Raw genomic sequence first — 16,398 nt, 5'->3', positions numbered from 1 at the left:
TCGCGGAGAGCATTCTCACTTAGTTGAGTCTAGAGTTATAGGCCATCAACTAGTAAGAACTGTAGAGGCTAAGAAGCCTATGAGCTCAAGTGAGCGTGTTAGCTTAAGAAAGCGTGTTGTGTTGCTCGCAGAGAGCATTCTCACTGAGTTGAGCCTAGAGTTATAGGCCATCAAGTAAGAATTGTAGAGGCTAAGAAGCCTATGAGCTCGAGCGGGCTGTGGATGATATTGTGGCCAAATGTTTGGCATTTGAGGCATTTCATTACATATTTCTTGGTGTCGACCTGCATTCGTGGCCAAAAATACCCTTGGGAGATCCCGCAACAAAAATCAACTGACCTTGTTCTAAGCTTATCCACCTTCAAATGAGGTCAATACGGAGTGGGCATAACTGGGTTTTGATGGGCAGTTAACATGTAGTTGACTCAATAAAAAATAGTTTTAGCAAGTCACAATTAGTGTTCATGATTTTGTTTAGAGTTAGTTCGTTAGAACAGTTTTCACCCATCATGATCACTTCGCTCAACGCATCAAAACTTAGACTTGAATTTTAGGAACTTCCAAAGGAAATCCCTCCAAAAATGAGAGTATGCTGCTTAATGCAACGAGCACACGGTATTCTTTAGTAAAAGGCGAAAGAATAGTTCGCTTTGTGCTCATTGCGCAGCTGCTTGAGTTTAAAAGCTTGTTTGTTCCCTTCTTATATTAGAGCTCCTCGCACAGATCTTTTATTTGACCGATATGGGACTTACAGCATTTACCTTTTGGATGAAAAATGAGAGCTCACTGAGTACGTACTGATTACCCACTAAGAGAATCAAATAGAATTGAGATCTAAAACCGAACCCAAACCTAGCACAAATCCCTATATGATTGTAGCAATTGTATGTAGCTTCTCCTGTTGGGAGCCATAGCACACAGGCTTTTTAGATGCTCAGAAAAGCACCCGTATGAAATATGCAAGGCTAGAGTGGAAAGTGGACAAGATTTGCAGGATGAGTTCAATATCGTCTATTTTAGTGTGGACTGGCTGATTCTAAGTCAAGGCAATTGATAGGTCAGGCACTACAAAATCCACTGGGAAGGCCTATTCGGTGATTGATATGGGTGGATTCACTAATGTGGAGTGCTGCAAATGTCAAGTTAATTGAAGAGCAACCTATCCCTACTTTGACGGAGGGAATTGCTGTCTAGATCTTCTAATTTTTTAGGATATGAAAACTCCTACTTAGATCCAGAGTTGGTCACGGCAAAACCACACTGATATCCTTCTAAAGTTCGAAGTGTATACCAATTCTCCTTTTCAAATTCCATTCAAACTCATAATATCTAACTTCTTTAAAGAAAACGAGGGCTTCAACAGTGAATTTCATCACGTCATTAATTTTTTTTCCCAATTTTACCCCTTTCTAAACACGAATATTACAACTCATGCCATTTTTTGTTTTATTTTTTTATTTTGTCTTTTTACAGGGTAAAGTGGTAGTTTCATGTCCATAAATTAATGAAAAATATAATAAAATCAGAGATTGTTAACGTGGCGGAGACACGTACAAAGAGGCTAGTTCATGATAAATATCACTTTTGTAGTGGAAAGGTGTGATGAGATAGGATGTCACTTGCTTTAGTCTTCTTTGTATGCTTCTCCTATGTGAATTCTCTCGTGAAAGGTCATGAAGGTCACGAAGGTGCAAGGAATATGCAAGGATGTAATCAGCTCTTTTGATCTTTATGAAAAGGGGTAAGGACCTCTCTAAAAACCTTGCTTATCTACCCAAAAAAAAAAAAAAACAAACAAACAAATAAACAAACAAGAAAAAGGTGCAGTGTAACAAAACTATGTGCCTCCTGTTTCAGGAAATCGTTAACTACTCTTGGTATATATATGCCACACTGCCACTCCTAAATGTATATACTTGATGATATTTTCTCAATAGCTACATGAAGTCAGGAACACACTTTTGAATAATAAATTATTTACCACAATTAGAACACCATCAACGCGCTGCTATTTTTGATTGCTAATGTGACAAGTAGTAATTTATTTGGCAATTTCGTTCACCAACACGTTGTTAAATTGTCGTTTCTATCTCAACAATTGTTAAATTCTCGACCAAAATACTCACAATTTTAACAGTGACTTGCACGAGACAAGTTTTCCGTCCAAATGTTGGATGGGACAAGTTTTGTCGTCTAGAAGTTTTGGTATTTTTTTTTAATAAAAAATTAAAACGGCTAGATTTCCCGTCCAAATAAAAAAAATAATCATAAAAAATTGAAAAAATTACATTGGCACGAGACAAGTTTTGCCGTCCATAAATTTTGATATTTTTTTTAAATAAAAAAATAAATTAAAACAGTTGGATTTCCCGTCCGAATAAAGAAAAATTAATAAAAAAATTGAAAAATTACATTGGCACGGAACACGTTTTACCATCCAAAATGCAGAGGCTAAGAAGCCTTTGAGCGCGATTGAGTTTATTAGCTTAAGAAAGCGTGTTGCTCGTGGAGAGCGTTTTCACTGAGTTGAGCCTAGAGTTGTAGGTCATCAACTAGTAAGAACTATAGAGGCTAAGAAACCTATGAGCTCGAGTGAGTGTGTTAGCTTAAGAAAGTGTGTTGCTCGCGGAGAGCGTTCTCGCTGAGTTAAACCTAGTGTTATAGGTCATCAACTAGTAAGAATTATTGAGGCTAAGAAGCCTATGAGCTCGAGTGAGCGTGTTAGCTTAAGAAAGCGTATTACTCGCGGAGAGCGTTCTTGCTTAATTGAGCTTAGAGTTATAGGTCATCAACTAGTAAGAACTATTGAGGCTAAGAAGCCTATGAGCTCGAGTGAGCGTTTTAGCTTAAGAAAGTGTGTTGCTCGCGGAGAGCATTCTCACTTAGTTGAGTCTAGAGTTATAGGCCATCAACTAGTAAGAAATGTAGAAGCTAAGAAGCCTATGAGCTCAAGTGAGCGTGTTAGCTTAAGAAAGCGTGTTGCTCGCGGAGAGCATTCTCACTGAGTTGAGCCTAAAGTTATAGGCCATCAAGTAAGAACTGTAGAGGCTAAGAAACCTATGAGCTCGAGTGAGCGTGTTAGTTTATGAAAGTATTTTGTGCTTGAGAACGTTTGAACTCATGAGAGTGTTTAGAGATGGTAATGAACTGCTTTGACACCGATAAGGCATGTATACATGGTAACAGCAATAAAAGTAAGAACATAACGTAAATGAAAAACTTTATTAATAAAATTTCTTCAAAGAGTAAGTGTTCCAAGGACGTAGTAATGCTTGATCATCCTATGTTTTGAATCCAATATGCTCCATTGTCAACAACTCACTCCACTATGTAAGGGCTTTCCCATGTTGGTGCCAGTTTGGAGTCATCCTTAGTCTTTTTCAGAACTAAGTCCCTAGGCTGAAAAGATTGAGAATTGACTCGCTTACTGTATGACTTTTTAAGAGTCTGATGATAAAATGTCACTCTGATGGTTGATAGATCGTGGCGTTCTTCAAGTAAGTCGACCCCTCGAGCAAGAATGGAGTCATTCTGTCCAGATTCGACGATCTTGGACCGAGTCGTTGTGATTGTCAGTTTGGTGGGAAGAACGGCCTCTGTGCCATAGCATAGTGAAAATTGTGACTCGCCTGTGCTTGAGTGAGTTGTAGTTCGGTGAGCCCATAGGATGTTCTCCAACTGATTCGGCATTGGCTCTTGTTCTTTTCAATCTTCTTCTTCAAATTTTCCAAATTTGCTTTATTGCTAGCCTCTGCTTGGCTATTGTTTTGGGCATACTGGGGAGTGGAGAATGCATGAACGATTTTCCACTTTGCCAAAAACTTTTTGATTGTTTTTTCCTTGAACTGGGAGCCATTGTTCATCACTAATGTATGAGGTAGACCAAATTTGGTGATGATGTGTATCCAGATGAAGTTTTGACGTATAATTCTTTGACATGAGCTAAATCCGGTGCTTTTCTATGGGATGAATGGTCCCATAATATCCAAGCCCCACATGTGAAATGGCCAAGGGTTGGCGACGCTGATTAATTCGCGAGCGGGCTGGATGATATTGTGGCCAAATGTTTGGCATTTTAGGCATTTCAGTACGTACTTCTTGGCATCGACCTGCATTCGTGGCCAGAAGTACTCTTGGGAGATCGCTTTGTGAGCCAAAGAGTGACCTCCAGCATGGTTCCCGCATTCGCCCTCATGGATTTCTACAAAAATTAGCTGACCTTGTTTTAGGCTTATACACTTCAAGTGAGGTCCGCCAACAAACTTTCTGAATAGTTTGTTGTTTACCAAACAGTAGCGACGCGTGCCTGATATTGAACTTGTCTGGCTTTAATACGGAGTGGGCATAGGTCGCTGATTTCCAAGAAGCAGGTCGGTCAATTACTTCAATGAGTAATTGTCTAGGGGCGCAGTTCGGTGTTTGAGTAACAAGATAAGTTAAACTGTTTGTGTGGAGATTCTCATCATGCAAAAAGTGGTGTATGGTGGCTTTTTTGAAAGAAGAAAGTAACTGATAAATAACATGAAGGTATTTAGAAATTAGAAAAATTACTTTCATAGGTAGTGTTACTCTTTAACAATCTGGTGACCAGTTGCGTGAGAAGTTTTGTCAACATTTGAACAAGCAACCCCATAGGAATCACTTCGCTCAACGTTTTAGCCACACCCATAGGAAGATTCAACCAGGCATCAAAACTTACACTTGAATTTTAGGGGCTTCCAAAGGAAATCCCTCCAAAAATGAGAGTATGCTGCTTAATGCAACGAGCACACGGTATTCTTTAGTAAAAGGCGAAAGAATAGTTAAACTTTGTGCTCATTGTATTTGCTTGAGTTTAAAAGCTTGCTTGTTCCCTTCTTATATTAGAGCTCCTCGCACTGATCCTTTATTTGACCGATATGGGACTAACAACATTTACCTTTTGGATGAAAATGAGAGCTCACTGAATACGTACTGATTACCCACTAAGAGAATCAAATAGAATTGAGATCTAAAACCGAACCCAAACCTAACACAAATCCCTATATGATTGTAGCAATTGTATGTAGCTTCTCCTGTTGAGAGTCATAGCCCACTGTAAAGGGGCGTTTTGGTTTTCTTTTAGAGATAATGAAGAGAGAAGAATGGGTTGAGGTTTTCTGGAGAGACCGAGTTCGCTTATGAGCGAGCTGCCTACGTATCTTCTCTTGGTTTTTTCAGGGGAAAGAAGAATCAGGTCTCACGTAGTTCAAGTAGGTGGTATTTATAGGCCTATGAAAGTGTCGATTCTAGAGACATGTGTACCTCTTGCACACGTGTAGGGTGGAGATTGTGAATGAGTGTTAGGGCTGTTTTAGTATAAGTCGTGTGCTGATTGGGAGTTGGCGCGGTAGTCCCTATTTTCCGGTGGTGGGAAGTACAAGTAAGATTTTGGTAATGATTACACCTGGTGGTGACTTTATCTGAGGCTTTCTGTCTCTGGCCGTTTGTTCGTACTGAGACATCCTTGATCGAGCTTAAACGTACCACCTACATGAAGGGAGCTGCTCACAGATCGGTCTTAGAGGTCGATTCTTGGGTTCGCTTATCTTTGCACACCTCGTGTGCAATATTCCTTGATGAGGATATTGCTCTTCTTCACAAAATAGCTACTCCACGATCGATCTTAGAGGTCGATGTCCCGAAGTTAAGCTTATGCTTCACAACTGTGTGATATTCCTTAATGAGGATATTACTCCCCTACCAAATCCCTCTCGATGGATTGTTTATGTCCCCGGAAACAATCACGTTCAACAGAAAAATGGAAGAACGTGTGGAGCATGAGCGAAATCGCTGGTGGACGATTCGACCGATGCCAGAAATTTTGAATCATGTGGCATGATGATTTGGCGGAAATGGAAGTTGGTCCGTGATTGCACGTGAGTAATCAATAGCGATTGGTAAAGAAAACGTGTCGCATAATTTATTTGGAACTCTTGAAAAGACAGGTCCTTGGAACACGCTAGCGGCTAGGGCATAAAATTTGTAATCATAACTTCTTGGTAACGAACGGGCAGTTTGTACAATATCAAATTTGGGACAATCAAAAAGGTATTTCCTGTTTCCTTCTTCCGCAAAAACGCAAGCTAGGGTTTCTCAGGTGAGTGCTTCTATTGTTGTTACCTTTTCATTTTTTTCAATTTGCTTTTCTCTCAGTCAAGTGCGATTTGTTAAGTAGGTAGGTCAGTGTTAGGTTGTAGGGTTTAAGCTTGAGTAATTGATAAAAAGGAAACGTTATACAATGTTGCACGAAAGGCGCAGGGGGTGTATGACCGAGTGTGTGGAGATTATACAATGTTGGAGGAGATGTACTTTGAGTTGAAAGAAGAGCGTGATCCTGGGGCTCTTGGTACAAATGTGCTTGTCTTGCCAGGAGATGCGAATATAATATCTCCTAACAAGTAACGCTCCATCGACAAGTCGCGGCTCTTGCGAATTAAATGCTAACGATCTCGATGACGATAAGCACATTACTCTTAATGTTTGAGCCTTGTTTCTGTATGTCTTCTGCTTTGGTATAAGTTGTGCGGTTGCGTTTGCATTATCGTTTTCAGCTTTAAATTGATTATATAACAATAGAACTTGTATCCTGGGCTTGCCCGGGCAGTTCGTCTTTCTTTATAGTTGCGATGATACAGAACAAACTGGTTTCCATGTAGGTGGCAATTCGATAGTTTCAAAACTTGTAATCATACCGATCTGGATTTCTGGGTAGACCCAACAGGTCGGTTGATTTATTAACTGGATTCCTGAGTTTGTTCAGGTAGTTCGTTTATTTGGTTACGGAGTGCATGTATGTTGCTTATGTCCAAATGCATGTATATATTGTTTTGTCACTTCATTGTTGCAGCCTAGGGTTGTACGTCTTACAACAAATACAAAATGCAGAGGCTAAGAAGCTTTTGAGCGCGATTGAGTTTATTAGCTTAAGAAAACATGTTGCTCTCGGAGAGCATTCTCACTGAGTTGAGCCTAAAGTTGTAGGTCATCAACTAGTAAGAACTGTAGAGGCTAAGAAGCTTATGAGCTCGAGTGAGCGTGTTAGCTTAAGAAAGCATGTTGCTCGCGGAGAACGTTCTCGCTGAGTTAAGCCTAGTGTTATAGGTCATCAACTAGTAAGAATTATTGAGGCTAAGAAGCCTATGAGCTCAAGTGAGCGTGTTAGCTTAAGAAAGTGTATTGCTCGGGAGAGCATTCTCACTGAATTGAGCTTAGAGTTATAGGTCATCAACTAGTAAGAACTATTGAAGCTAAGAAGCCTATGAGCTCGAGTGAGCGTGTTAGCTTAAGAAAACGTGTTACTCGCGGAGAGCATTCTCACTTAGTTGAGTCTAGAGTTATAGTCCATCAACTAGTAAGAACTGTAGAGGCTAAGAAACATATGAGCTCAAGTGAGCGTGTTAGCTTAAGAAAGCGTGTTGCTCGCGGAGAGCATTCTCACTGAGTTGAGCCTAGAGTTATAAGCCATCAAGTAAGAATTGTAGAGGCTAAGAAGCCTATGAGCTCGAGTGAGCGTGTTATTTTATGAAAGTATTTTGTGCTTGAGAACGTTTGAACTCATGAGAGTGTTTAGAGATGGTAATGAACTGCTTTGACACCGATAAGGCATGTATACATGGTAACAATAATAAAAGTAAGAACACAACGTAAATGAAAAACTTTATTGATAAATTTTTTTCAAAGAGTAAGTGTTCCAAGGACGTAGTAATGCTTGATCGTCCTGTGTTTTGATCTAATATGCTCCATTGTCAACAACTCACTCCACTATGTAAGGGCCTTCCCATGTTGGTGCCAGTTTGGAGTCATCCTTAGTCTTTTTCAGGACTAAGTCCCCAGGCTGAAAAGATTGAGAATTGACTCGCTTATTGTATGACTTTTTGAGAGTCTGATGATAAAATGTCACTCTGATGGTTTATAGGTCGTGGCGTTCTTCAAGTAAGTCGACCCCTCGAGCAAGAATGGAGTCATTCTGTCCAGATTCGACGATCTCAGACCGAGTCATTGTGACTGTCAGTTTGGTAGGAATAACGGCCTTCATGCCATAGCATAGTGAAAATGGTGACTCGCCTGTGCTTGAGCGAGTTGTAGTTCGGTGTGCCCATAGGATGTTCTCCAACTGATTCGGCCATTAACTCTTGTTCTTTTCAATCTTGTTCTTCAAAATTTCCAAAATTGTTTTATTGCTAGCCTCTGTTTGGCCATTGCTTTGCCTATAGAATCATAAACGATTTTCCAAGATTGTTTTTCCTAACTAGGAGCCATTGAATCACTAGTGTTTTTCTATGGGGCTTGAGTGATGTTTGGCAATTGAGGCATTTCAGTACGTACTTCTTGGTGTCGACCTGCATTCGTGGCCAGAAATAGTTCTGGGCTTATGCACTTCAAGTGAGGTCCGCCAACAAACAATAGTGGCTTTAATACAGAGTGGGCATAGCTGGGTTTTGATGGGCAGCTAACATGTGGTACTATGTGAGTGAGAAGTTCGTCTTGTCTTGTAGTTGACTCAATAAAAAAAAGATTTTAGCAAGACACAATTAGTGCTCATGATTTTGTTTAGAGTTAGTTCGTTACAGTTTTCACCCATCATAAGTTTTTAGCAACAGATGCTCATGATTTTGTTTAGAGTTAGTAGAACAGTCTTCACCCATCAGATCACTTCGCTCAACGCATCAAAACTTAGACTTGAATTTTAGGAACTTCCAAAGGAAATCCCTCCAAAAATGAGAGTATGCTGCTTAATGCAACGAGCACACGGTATTCTTTAGTAAAAGGCGAAAGAATAGTTCGCTTTGTGCTCATTGCGCAGCTGCTTGAGTTTAAAAGCTTGTTTGTTCCCTTCTTATATTAGAGCTCCTCGCACAGATATTTTATTTGACCGATATGGGACTTACAGCATTTACCTTTTGGATGAAAAATGAGAGCTCACTGAGTACGTACTGATTACCCACTAAGAGAATCAAATAGAATTGAGATCTAAAACCGAACCCAAACCCAGCACAAATCCCTATATGATTGTAGCAATTGTATGTAGCTTCTCCTGTTGGGAGCCATAGCCCACAGGCTTTTTAGATGCTCAGAAAAGCACCCGTATGAACTATGCAAGGCTAGAGTGGAAAGTGGACAAGATTTGCAGGATGAATTCAATATCGTCTATTTTAGTGTGGACTGGCTGATTCTAAGTCAAGGCAATTGATAGGTCAGGGACTACAAAATTCACTGGGAAGGCCTACTCGGTGATTGATATGGGTGGATTCACTAATGTGGAGTGCTGCAAATGTCAAGTTAATTGAAGAGCAACCTACTTTGACGGAGGGAATTGCTGTCTAGATCTTCTAATTTTTTAGGATATGAAAACTCCTACTTAGATCCAGAGTTGGTCACGGCAAAACCACACTGATATCCTTCTAAAGTTCGAAGTGTATACCAATTCTCCTTTTCAAATTCCATTCAAACTCATAATATTCATGATAAATCTCACTTTTGTAGTGGAAAGGTGTGATGAGATAGGATGTCACTTGCTTTAGTCTTCTTTGTATGCTTCTCCTATGTGAATTCTCTCGTGAAAGGTCATGAAGGTGCAAGGAATATGCAAGGATGTAATCAGCTCTTTTGATCTTTATGAAAAGGGGTAAGGACCTCTCTAAAAACCTTGCTTATCTACCAAAAAAAAAAAAACAAACAAACAAACAAGAAAAAGGTGCAGTGTAACAAAACTATGTGCCTCCTGTTTCAGGAAATCGTTAACTACTCTTGGTATATATGCCACACTGTCACTCCTAAATGTATATACTTGATGATATTTTCTCAATAGCTACATGAAGTCAGGAACACACTTTTGAATAATAAATTATTTACCACAATTAGAACACCATCAACGCGCTGCTATTTTTGATTGCTAATGTGACAAGTAGTAATTTATTTGGCAATTTCGTTCACCAACGCGTTGCTAAATTGTCGTTTCTATCTCAACAATTGTTAAATTCTCGACAAAAATACTCACAATTTTAACAGTGACTTGCACGAGACAAGTTTTCCCATCCAGATGTTGGACGGGACAAGTTTTGTCGTCTAGAAGTTTTGGTATTTTTTTTTTAATAAAAAATTAAAACGGCTAGATTTCCCGTCCAAATAAAAAAAATAATCATAAAAAATTGAAAAAATTGCATTGGCACGAGACAAGTTTTGCCGTCCATAAATTTTGATATTTTTTTTAATAAAAAATTAAATTAAAACAGTTGGATTTCCCGTCCGAATAAAGAAAAATTAATAAAAAATTTGAAAAAATTACATTGGCACGGAACACGTTTTACCATCCGAAATAGAAACCAAAAAATTTGACAAAATGCGTTGGTACATAACGTGATTTTAGCAATTTTGACCGATATAAAATACTGGTGTGTCACAATTTTTTTAGCATGAAGGCTTATAGAGTATTCACGATTTACGGTTTTTCTGATGATGCTCTTATAGCGTCTCTCTCGATATAGGCAAGCGGCGAAAGAATCACTTCTGTCTCTATCTATATTTGAGTTATATTGGTAATCCAGATGTGTTGTTTTCAAATGAAATAGTGAGCTAGATATTCTTGACCCAAAAAAAAAAAAAGTAAACTAGATATTCAATACAAAAAATATACAGTTTGGAGAAGGATTGAAGAATTTCTACTTTGGTTATTTGTTATGGCGTATCTGTTACTTTGGTTCATTATTTGTGATTACTTGCTAACATATTTAACAAGAAAATCATGCTTAATGTCCATCAGTTACTTCAGGTCCTTAGAGTGTTGACTATCCAGTTAATAGAGTGGGCTCTCATCTTTAGTTGTGTCGCGGCATTTTGAATTAAAGACCAGGTTGGAGAATAAGTTATGTATGCTAGGCTTATTAGAAACAAAGGTAAAGAAAGATAAGTTTGATGCAGTTAGAAATGTTTGCTGCCCATATTGGTCTTATCTTAGTAACTATGCTTCTAATCTTTCTGGAAGAATATGGTTTTGCTGGGATGAGAACTTTGTTAAAGTCACTTTATTAAAAGAAACTTCACAATTGATCCATTGTGAAGTTACTATCTTGCCTACAGGGCAAACTTTTGTATTATCACTGGTATATGCAAAGAACTCGAGGAAGGAAAGGCTGGACTTATGGAGAGACTTTATGCATCTTCAGAATAATGTGAATCCATGGACTATTTGTGGTGACTTTAATAGTGTTTTGTACTCAACAGAAAGGTACGGATGTGAGCCGTTACACCCAAGAGAGGTTGCAAACTTCATGAACTGTGTTCAGGTGACAGGATTAATGGATCTTAAGTTTGTGGGCAATCTTTATACATGGACAAACAAAGCTGATGAACCAGGAAGGAAGTGTACAAAGATAGATCGGTGTCTTGTTAACTTACAATGGGCTACCTCCTTCCTTCCCTTCCAAGCGGGGAATTCCTTCCTCGGCCGTGGTTCGACCACACACCTCTTATTTTATCATGGTTCCTTGATACTAAGAAATTGTTTCCATTTGGGTTCTACAATGCATGGGTCTTGCATCCATAGTTTAGAGACCTAGTTGAGTATACATGGGATCAACACTGGGTTGGGAATCCTATATTCACACTAGTGTAGAAACCAAAGAATCTCAAAGGTGTTCTAAAAGACTGGTCTAAGAAAAACTTTTCTAAGATCTCTCGAAAGGCATCGAGGCAAATGAGAATGAATTGCTTCAATACTCGAAGTATTCTGAGATGCAACTTGGGGATGTTAACATTATTATAAGAGAAAGGAAAGACAGAAAAGACTACAATGATCTTTTGAAGATGGAGTTTGAAGAAATAAAGCAAATAGCATATTATAATTGGGCTCTCTGGGGATAGGTGTACTGCCTACTTTCACAGTATGGTGAAAGAGAGGAAGGGAAGGAATAAGATATGGGCCCTAACAGATGATCATGGGGTTAACCATACTAATCATAACAAATTAGTGGACTTAGTAGTTACACACTATAAGTCACTACTAGGAGTACCAGCTGAGATCTCTTTCAGTGATGGTTCTATGGAAATCTCCAAGTTCAAACTACGATTGATGATCTCACTGCTGATTTGTTAGATGCTGAGATTGAAGACATGGAGATCAAATAGGCTTTGTTTAGTATGGATAAGTACAAAGCACCAGGCCCTGATGGATACAATGCCTTCTTCTATAAGTGTTGTTGGCCTATAGTTGGAGAGGATTTTATGGGAGCTATGAAGTTTACTCTCGCTGCAACCGTCATGCCAAGAGGTTTTAACTCTTCTTTTGTTTGTCTGGTTCCTAAGGTTCCAAACCCGGAAAGAGTGACAGACTTCAGGCCTATCGCATGTTGCAACACAACCTATAAAGGTCTGTTTGTTAAATTTTAACTAATGGAAAGAAAAGGAAATAAGTGGTCCACTATGAAAAGAAAATGAATGGAATGAAAATAGTTTTAATATTGTGTCTGTTTGGCAAACTGTGGAAAGGAAAGTAAATTGTGTATGTTTTTTTTTTCCTTTCCTTTCCCTAAAATTTTTAGGTCTAGACCATGGACTCAAAACTATTTCCATTTCCCTAGTTTCATTTCCGCATGGAAAGTAGCCTTTCATTTCCATGGACAAACAAACAATAAAAAAACTATGGAAAAGGTAGACCACGTACACCTCTTTTCCTTTCATTTCCCTAGCATTTCCTCCAAAACAAACAGGCCCTAAGTATGTCTCAAAAGTGGTGGTTAACAGATTGCAGATAGTCATTCCCTCAATTATTTCGATGAATCAATCTACTTTTGTCCATGGAAGAAATATACAAGATAATTTCCTACTCTCACATGAACTCAAAACTATAACATAAAGTATGTCTCTCTTAGATGTGCTCTGAAAGTGGATATCAGCAAGGCTTATGACTCGGTTAGTTGGGAAACTTTAGATGCCATGTTTACAAGACTAAAGTTCCCTCCTAAAATGATAGCTTGGATTCAAATGTGTTACAGGAACCTTACTTCTCTATTCTTATTGATGGAGTGCCAAAGACTATTTCAAAGGTATGCGGGGGCTAAAACAAGGTGATCCGCTCTCACCATGTTTGTTTGTTATAATTATGGAGGTTTTGAGTTGTTTACTAAAGCTAAGCCTTGAAGCAAAACTCAAAAAACCCCACCCAAAATGTAAGAAGACGGAGGTTATTAGTCTGTGTTTTGCAGATAACCTTTTATTATTCTTTAAGGGGAAAAATGATTCTGTGGTGGAAGTACAAGATATCCTAGAAGAGTTTACTATAGCTACTGGGTTGAGATTCAACTACCAGAAGACCACTATGCTTACTTGGTGGTCTGAGAGATGATGAAAGCCAATTGTTGGCTGATATGATAGGTGTGCAGAGAGCTAAACCACCTATAACGTACCTTGGACTCCCTTTAGTCTCGTCTAGACTAGGGATTAAGGAATGTTAACCTCTAATTGAAAGGATTACAGGAATGATTCAAAATTGGAAATCGAGGCTTTTATCACATGTTGGAAGATTACAACTTATTCATTATGTACTCTTAAGCTTTCATGTGTACTAGGCAAAGAATTTTATGCTACCACTTACTATCCTAGAACAAGTATCTAAGATATGAAATAGATTCTTTTGGAGTGGAGTGGAGTTGAAAGGAAAGATATGATGCATCATGCAAGTGGGGAAATCACCTCTCTGACAAGAAAAGAAAGGGGTTTAGGGATTTTGGACTTGAAGACCGGAATATTGCAGCTTACTATGGGTTAGTCTTTAAAGTAGCATCGAAGAATGCAGTTTATGGGTAGAATGGACATGGAATCAAAATGTCAAGAGCAAGTTCTTTTGGACTATGAAGATACCTAAAGAGTGCTCTTGGGTTTGGAGAGGGATACTGGAGATGAGAACTATTGCAAGACAGTTCATATCATATAGCATTTATAATGGCAGCAATACACTTTTGTGGCATGACATTTGGTGTGCCCAAGCTCCCTTGCTTGAAGATCATGTTGCTCGTGCCAATATTTCTCTTCCTTTGGATGCTAAGGTGAGTGAATTAATATCACAAAGAGAATGGAATAACGTAGTGCAGTGTTTACCTTCTTATTCCCTCAAGGACAAAATATTTGCCACCGAGATTAATAAACACTTGCCAGATGATGGAATTATTTGGATTCCTGATCCAAAAGGTGTTTATAGCTCCAAGTCGGCCTACAATGCACTCAGAATTCCAAAAAACAATGTGAGATGGTATAATATTATTGTATGGAGAAAATATGTTATTTCTAAACATTCCTTCACTACTTGGCAATTGCTCTCGGGTAGTCTGCCAACACAAGATAGATTGATCATGAAGAGAGTTCTGAATAGTTCTAGTTGTTATTTCTGTAACACCTCCAGGAAAAATTCAAGGCATCTGTTCTTTGAATGTGACTTCAGCAAATCAATTTAAAACAGTGTAAAACAACATGTGGGGATCAGCATTTAAGCACCTGATTCTAATGATGAGTGGATCCAACTGATGAGAGTATGCAACAGAAATACGATAGAGGCAGAGGTCTACAAGGTCTTTATATGTGGTGTTGTGAGTTATATATTAAGAGAAAAGAACTATCGCAGGTTCATAAATGTTTCTCAACGATGGCAAGTGGTGAGAAGTAGGCTAGTCAATGGTGTGACAACCTATCTACAGAGCCAACTATCTAATGTGAAAGAGGTTGGACAAATATGAGTACTATTGGAGAGGATTGGAATTCAAGTAAACTATGTTGCTCGTGCTCCAAGAGAATGTGTTTGGACGAAACCTGAAAAAGGTATGGTAAAACTAAATACTGATGGGGCTCTGTCTGACACAAGAGGTGGAGGTGGAGGAACCACAAGGGACCATAAAGGAGATGTACTACTAGCATTTACAACTACTGGAGGCATGAAATTAGTTATGTTTCAGGAGCTAAAAGCTATTTACATGGGGTTACAAGAGTGTCTTTTCATATACCAGATGAGAGTCTTAGTAGCTTATGATTCTTTAATGGCCATAAAAGTGCTTCAGAGGCAAGAAAAGCCACCATGGTATTGTGCAGAGATTGCGGCAGCAATTTTGGAGATGGTAGGAAGGTTTAGCCAAGTAGGGTCACTCATGTGTTTAGATAAGCCAATAGGACAGTCGATCATCTAGCTTCCTTGGCTACTAAAGATGTAATTGAGTATTTTGTCCCTCCCTTAAGTCATAAACTTATGAAACTTATTGAGGACAAAAATGGAGAAATTTTCTTAAGATATTAATACAGGTAGAGGTCAGCCATAACCTCAAAACTTATTAAAAAAAAAAAAAAAAAAAAAAAACACACCATAGATGAGGCCTAACTAACTATGGATTGGGCTCAATGGTGGGTGAGATGGAGACAGTATTAGGCTTGGGTGAGAGATTTGTGTAGGCTCTAGGTTTGGTTGCGGTCAGGCCTGAAAAGTGGTATCTAAGCCAATAGTTTGGCTAATAAACTAGTTTTGGTATATGGTGTATAGATATTTTGGGTTTTTGGACATAACCGATCAGTCCCACATCGAGTGGCAAAGAAGTTACACTCCAGTTCTTAAAGTGGACTATAACTCGTAATGGCACGGATGTTTTTGAGTTAAAACCACACTTTATAGATGAGGCCCAATGTGGATTTGAGCTCAGTGGTGGTTAAGGTAGAAATAGTATCAGGCTTGAGCAAGAGATCCGTGGGGGCACTGTGGTCAGGCCTGACAATATTTACTTCATTGCTATACCAATGTTTTGAAAACCGAACCGGTAATCGAACCGATTTTTTGTTAAAATGGTTCAACCAGGTTCAACTATGGTTTGACTCGATCGGACCAATTGATGTTTATTTAGCAAATTTTTTAATAATTACATTAATAAAATGAATAAATACATGTTTTAATTCAATATTAATTGGTATTATATATCAAAATAAATTTCTTATACAAGAAATATATAGTAGTATGTTAGTTTGGAGTTTGGATTATCTTGTTTAGGTGTTAGGTTCAACTCCCCACATTATCAATTTTTCAAAAAAAGAAAAAAAAAATTATATAAGGGTGATCCGGTTTAGAGCTGAACGCCGGTTTAACCGGGGTTTAAGCTTAGACCAGAGTCTAACCATAAACTCAAATTTTAACTGAATCGAACCGAAAATTTACCGGTTTTGGTCGGACCCCGGTTTAACATACATTTTCTCAGTAGCAAAAATTTTTCTCAGTAGCAAAAATTTATACACATTTGAAAAATAAACACATTTGAAAAATAAATCAAGACTCTGGATTATTGAAGATTATGTAGCTTTCAATTGAAGGAATAAGAGATTCGCAACATAGACAATCGAGGAAACTGGTGCAGCAGC

The 16,398-nt window shown here is 38.5% G+C and overlaps 3 non-coding genes across 3 annotated transcripts; all 3 read right to left on the bottom strand.

The window, feature by feature from the left end:
- Nucleotides 1-553: 553 nt before the first annotated feature.
- LOC147521142 (U5 spliceosomal RNA) lies at nucleotides 554-669 on the bottom strand. Its single transcript, XR_015206314.1, has one exon. It is a non-coding gene; the product is annotated as a U5 spliceosomal RNA (small nuclear RNA).
- Nucleotides 670-4,711: 4,042 nt separating this feature from the next.
- On the bottom strand, nucleotides 4,712-4,829 carry LOC147521141 (U5 spliceosomal RNA). The gene has a single exon (XR_015206418.1). It is a non-coding gene; the product is annotated as a U5 spliceosomal RNA (small nuclear RNA).
- Nucleotides 4,830-8,710: 3,881 nt separating this feature from the next.
- Nucleotides 8,711-8,826, bottom strand: LOC147521140 (U5 spliceosomal RNA). Its single transcript, XR_015206279.1, has one exon. It is a non-coding gene; the product is annotated as a U5 spliceosomal RNA (small nuclear RNA).
- Nucleotides 8,827-16,398: the final 7,572 nt, after the last annotated feature.

The sequence above is a fragment of the Coptis chinensis genome, chromosome 1 (genome assembly GCF_015680905.1).
Source record: "Coptis chinensis isolate HL-2020 chromosome 1, ASM1568090v1, whole genome shotgun sequence".
NCBI lineage: Eukaryota > Viridiplantae > Streptophyta > Magnoliopsida > Ranunculales > Ranunculaceae > Coptis > Coptis chinensis.
This window is presented reverse-complemented; position numbering and strand designations above follow the sequence as displayed.